Below are 6,000 nucleotides of genomic sequence, written 5' to 3'. Positions count from 1 at the left end.
CACCTTCGCTCACTCCGCCTGGACCTACCCGATCTCCCGGTTGCTAAACACGTTAATTCCCCTTTCCATTCCCACACTGACCTTTCTGTCCTCCATTGTCAGAGTGAGACTAAAAGCAAACTGGAGGAACAGCATCTCATATTTCGTTTGGGCAGCTGACAACCCAGGAGTAAGAATATCGATTTCTCTAACTTCAAGTAACCTCTGCATTCCCTCTCTCTCCATCCCTCCCCCACCCAAGTCACACCAGGTTCTCGTTCTACAGCTAACAATGGCTTGTTTCCTTTATCATTGTTACTTTTTTGCACATCGTTCATTCATTTGTTCTATATCTCTACGTCATCATCTATATCTCCCGTTTCCCTTTCCGATGACTTTCAGTCTGAAGAAGGGTCTCGACCAGAAACTTCATCCATTCCTTCTCTCCAGAGATGCTGCCTGTCCTGCTGAGTTACTCCAGCTATTTGTGTCTATCTTCGGTTAAACCAGCATCTGCAGTTCCTTCCCACATTATTCGTACAGTATCCTGAATTCGCTCAGCCATTCAGTTAGGGCCTGGCTAACCTGACTGGAGGGCCTGGGTCAGGTAGCTTGGCAAATGCCTTGGTTTGTTTGTCACTGGGGACAGGACACTGCATTGCAACAGGAGGCCAGTTAACTTGTCAATTGCTCCTAAACGGAGAAAAAAAGCTTGCTCTCTTGGCTCAAGAAGACAGCACCCCCTTGAGGAAGAAGCCACTGTGACTCTGAACACAAATAGTCGTAGTCATAGTATACAGCTTAGAAGCAAACCCTTTAGCCCGATGTCCATGGTGACCACATTGATTAACCAAGCTTGTCCCAAATTGCCTGTGCCTGACCTATATGTCCCAAAATATTTCCCATCCATGTAACTGTCCAAGTGTTTTTAAAATGTTGGAATAGTACCTGCCCCTATTACTTCCTGTGCATCTCAGTCCTTATACACACTGCCCTCTGTGTGAAAAGGTTGCCCCTCAGGTCCATTTTAAATCTTTCCTCTCTCACCTTAAACCAAATGCCCTCCAGTTTTAAACCCCTACTCTGGGGAAAGCACTGAGATCTTTTCTACGCCCCTCAGGATTTTATAAACTTCCATAAAGTTATCCCTCAGCCTCTTGTGCATGGGGCAAAAAAGTCCTGGCCTATCCAGCCTCTCTTTTTTCACTCTAACCCTCCTGGCCTGGTTATGTGTGCCAAACCAACACCCCCCTTGGTAGTTCAATCAAAATTAACTGACCACTTTGTTTAACTGTAACTGCCAGATTTGTGATTCAAACCTCTGACACTGAGATAAATAATTGAAATGGCATGTTCATGAATTGTAAGACAGAAAGAAGATGATGCTCGAGAGAATGCAGTCTGAAAGGGAGGGGTGAGGTAAAACACCCTCGACACATTGTTCCTTCAAGGTCTGCATGCAATTCCTTGGATCACGCTTCCTCCTCGGCCAACCACTCCCCTTTCCACAACATTTAACTGAACATAGAACATGGAACAGCACAGTGTGTATGAAGGAACTGCAGATGCTGCTTTAAACCAAAGATAGACACAAAATGCTGGAGTAACTCAGCAGGACAGGCAGCACCTCTGGAGACAAGGAATGGGTGACGTTTCGGGTCGAGACCTTTCTTCAGACGGGACAGCACAGCACAGGTACAGCCTTTTGGGCTGTGTGTAGGAAAGAACTGCAGATGCTGAATGGCACTGAAGATAGATACAAAATGCTGGAGTAACTCAACTAATCTCCTCTGCTATCCATATCCCTCTCATCCATGAATATCCATGTGCCTGTGTAAAACCCCCTTAAATGCCACCACCATATCTGATTTGAGGAAGTAAATAGCTGGAAAGACAACCGAGTGAGTGGATGGTGTTTACTTGGATTATCAGAAGGCCATTGATAAAGTGCCACATGTGAGGCTGCTAAATAAGGTGGAAACCCATGATATTAGAGGGCAGATACTAGCGGTTAGAATATTGGCTGAAAGGCAAAGAGGGGGAACAAAGGGGGCTCTTTCAGGTTGTCTGCCAATGACCAGTGGTGTTCCGCAGGGCTTGGAGGTGGGTCTGCGGCTTTTCATGTTGTAAATTAATGATTTGGTTAATGGAATTGATGGATTTGCAGCCAGTTTTGCGAATGATACGAAGACAGGTGGAGGGCCAGGTAGTGTGGAAGAAGCAGGGAGTCTGCAGAAGGATTTGGACAGGTTGGGAGAGCGGGCAAAGAAGCTAATGGTGACACGGCCTGTGATGTACTGCACTCAGCTGTGAGCAGGTTGCAAACACAGCACCCACATGCACCCACTCTGCCCACGTTCACCCAGTACGTCACCTGCCACACCAGAGACAACAAAATACTGGACTTATTTTATGCCAACACCAAGGAGGCATATAACTCAGCACCTCTAGAGCGTCTGGTCCTCGCCCATCTCCGCCCCCTGGAGAGACCATCAATGGATCCGTTGCAGTTCGCCTACCAGACTCGCATCGGGGTGGAGGACGCCATCATCTACCTACAGAACAGAGCTCTTTCACACCTGGAGAGGCCGGATAGCACTGTGAGAATCATGTTCTTTGATTTCTCCAGTGCATTCAACACCATCCAGCCGGGGCTTCTGGGGGGCAAGCTGGAGCGCACAGGAGTGGATCACCACCTCACATCCTGGATTCTGGACTACCTCACCAACCGACCACAGTATGTGAGGACAAAGGACCTGGTCTCGGACAGGGTGGTCTGCAGCACTGGGGTTCCGCAGGGAACAGTGCTAGTGCCATTCTTGTTCACCCTGTACACTGCGGACTTCAGGCACAGCTCTGCAGACTCCTATCTACAGAAGTTCTCTGACGACTCTGCCATCGTTGGCTTCATCACGGGCGACGAGGACAGGGCGAACAGAGAACTGATCAAGGAGTTTGTGGACTGGTGCCAGCAGAACTGCCTCCGGATCAACGCGGGGAAAACCAGGGCGATGGTGGTAGATTTCCGCAGGCGCAGCCAGGTCACCCCGAGACCGGTGAACATCCAGGGAATGGACATCGAGAGGGTGGATTCTTATAAGTTCCTGGGTGTCTACCTCAACAATAAACTGGACTGGACTGAAAACATCGATACACTATACAGAAAGGGCCAGAGCAGACTTTATCTGCTAAGGAGACTCAGGTCCTTTGGAGTGCAGGGGGCACTCCTAAGGACCTTCTACAACACGGTGGTTGCATCGGCCATTTTCTATGGAGTTGTCTGCTGGAGCAGCAGCATCTCAGCGACGGAAGGGAAGAGACTCGACAAGCTGGTCAGGAAGGCCAGCTCTGTCCTGGGTTGCCCCCTCAACTCAATGCAGGTGGTGGGAGAGAGGAGAATGATGGCAAAACTAACATCGCTGCTGGACAACGACTCCCACCCCATGCAGGACACTGTCACTGCACTGAGTAGCTCCTTCAGTGACAGACTCCTTCACCCCAAGTGCGTGAAGGAGAGATATAGGAGGTCCTTCCTTCCCGCTGCTGTAAGACTGCACAACCAGCACTGCTCCCAGCAGATGAGTCAACAATAACAGCTAAGAACACACAGAAAACTGATGACAATTTATGTATCTTTTATTTATAATGAATGATCTCTTGATCTCTTACTCTCCACTTTGCTGCTGTAACACTGTAAATTTCTCCAGTGTCGGACGAATAAAGGAATATATTATTATTATTATAATAGTTTCACAGACTGTGGAACATTAAGTTTGTAACTGCATCTTATAACTCAAAATGTAATCACAGTAGATAGTTTGCTTAAAAAGCTGCAGAACGTTGGTGGACTTAGCCTGGTCCATCCTGGGTACAGCCTTCCCCACCATCAAAAGCACCTACATGAGACGTTTAGTTTAGTTTAGAGATACAGTGCGGAAACAGGCTCTTTTGGCCCACCGGGTCCACGCTGACCTGCGATTCCCACACATTAACACACTATCCTACACCCACTAAGGACAATTTTTACATTTACCAAGCCAATTAACCTACAAACCTGTACGTCTTTGGAGTGTGGGGGGAAACCGAAGATCTGGGAGAAAACCCACGCAGGTCATGGGGAGAACGTACAAACTCTGTACAGACAGCACCCGTAGTCGGGATCGAACCCGGGTCTCCGGTGCTGCATTCGCTGTAAGGCAGCAACTCTACCGCTGCGCCACCATATGGACCACCTCTTTCACTACCATGCTCTTGTTTTTCTTCCACTTGTGGTTTGCACTAAAGTCTTGCTGTTTTTGCAGTCTTTTTCTATTTTGGCTCTTGCAGTTATTTATAATTTATATTTTTGTGTTTGTCTGAGTTTCTGTACCTGTGATGCTGTTGCAAGCATGATTTTCCTTGCACCTGTACATACTTGCCTGTACAACAATAAACTCGACTTGACTTGACTCGACTTGACTTGACTTAAACCTCATCTCCTTTAGATATACATTTTCTGCATCTCGGTGCATTCGGAAAACATTACATATATTTTTTTTTTGCAAAATTTTTAAATCTCTAGCCTTGGCCTTTGAATCATCTTCTAATGGGAACAGTTTCCCTTCATTACTCTGTCATCCCAATTTTTCCAATCTAAGCTTGTGGTAGTAATCATTCATCCCTGGAACCATTCCAGTTTCAAAGGGATGTATCTTTGAATGTCTAGTTTATTGAAACCTGGTTGTGATGATTGGGTAGGGGCCTTACATTGGAAATTAAAGATTGCTTTATCCAGATGCAATTACTATAGGTTAACCCACTCACACAATGCTGAAAAGCATATTCTGTGAGGAGAACACACACATGATTATATCAAGTATAAAAGGCTAAAGCATCTGTTCATCACAGGCTCTGCTTATAATGTGACAGCAGGAAACCCTCGAGTGAAACAGTAACACTCCTATGATCAGAGATAGAAACAGAAAATAGGCGCAATGGTAGGCCATTCGGCCCTTCGAGCCGGCACTGCCATTCAATATGATCATGGCTGATCATCCAAAATCAGTACCCCGTTCCTGCTTTCTTACCCCCTGATTCTGTTAGCCCTAGGAACTAAATCTAACTCTCTCTTGAAAGCATCCAGTGAATTGGCCTCCACTGCCTTCTGTGGCAGAGAATTCCACAGATTCACAACTCTGGCTGAAAAAGGTTTTTCCTCATGTGGCACTATGTGGGTTAGCTTCCTCAGCTCACGGTATTTCCGCCCTATATTGAACCAAGTCAGTGCCTTGCCTGCTTGGAGCTGCTGGGAACTTGACCAATTCCATTTTATTGTGAGATCATGCCCAGGTGCAGATGAAATTTAAACTCAAAACCCAAAGTTCATTTCTCTGAAGGTTGATTCAGTATGAGGATTACCATGTGTTCCTTCAACCTGGGATGCAGTGTCCACCAGGTGGAATGGGGGTGTTGTGTGGGAGTGAAAGCGAGGAATGTTTCAGACGATGGAATTCCTCTGTCGCAAGTGTGGCGTGGAGCAAGTAGTATGAAAGCACAGTGAATACACATTTGGATTCCCTAACCTCTTCCACCTATAACCCTCCCTCTTCATCCCTTATTTGACACAATTTTTTCTCCTTTTCATCTCTAGCCTCTGCCACTTATTCCACTCATCTGCCATTCAAACCCCCAGCATCTGTATCCACCCATCACTTGCCAGGCTCTCTTCAGCCCCCTCCCCCCACCTCTTTTCCTACTCCCTCCCCCCCACCCCCCACTACCATCAGTCTGAAGAAGAGTCCCAACCCAAAAGGTTGCCTATCCATTCCTTCCACAGATGCTGCCTGACCCATTGACTTCCTCCAGCACTACACAAGTTTTCAGCAGCTGCAGTTCCCTGTATATCTGGATTCACCTTACATGTTCCACAAGCTCCTCCTTTATTATACTAAGACACTGTGCCTTCATTGTGTCGGATGTTGGTATAATATTTAACTATTGTTCTTATCTGAGGAAATGAGGAAATTTAGTTTCAATTGCACA

Source organism: Rhinoraja longicauda, chromosome 9 (assembly GCF_053455715.1).
Source record: "Rhinoraja longicauda isolate Sanriku21f chromosome 9, sRhiLon1.1, whole genome shotgun sequence".
Lineage (NCBI taxonomy): Eukaryota > Metazoa > Chordata > Chondrichthyes > Rajiformes > Arhynchobatidae > Rhinoraja > Rhinoraja longicauda.
The sequence above is the reverse complement of the archived record's forward strand: the minus strand, read 5'-3'. Positions refer to the sequence as shown.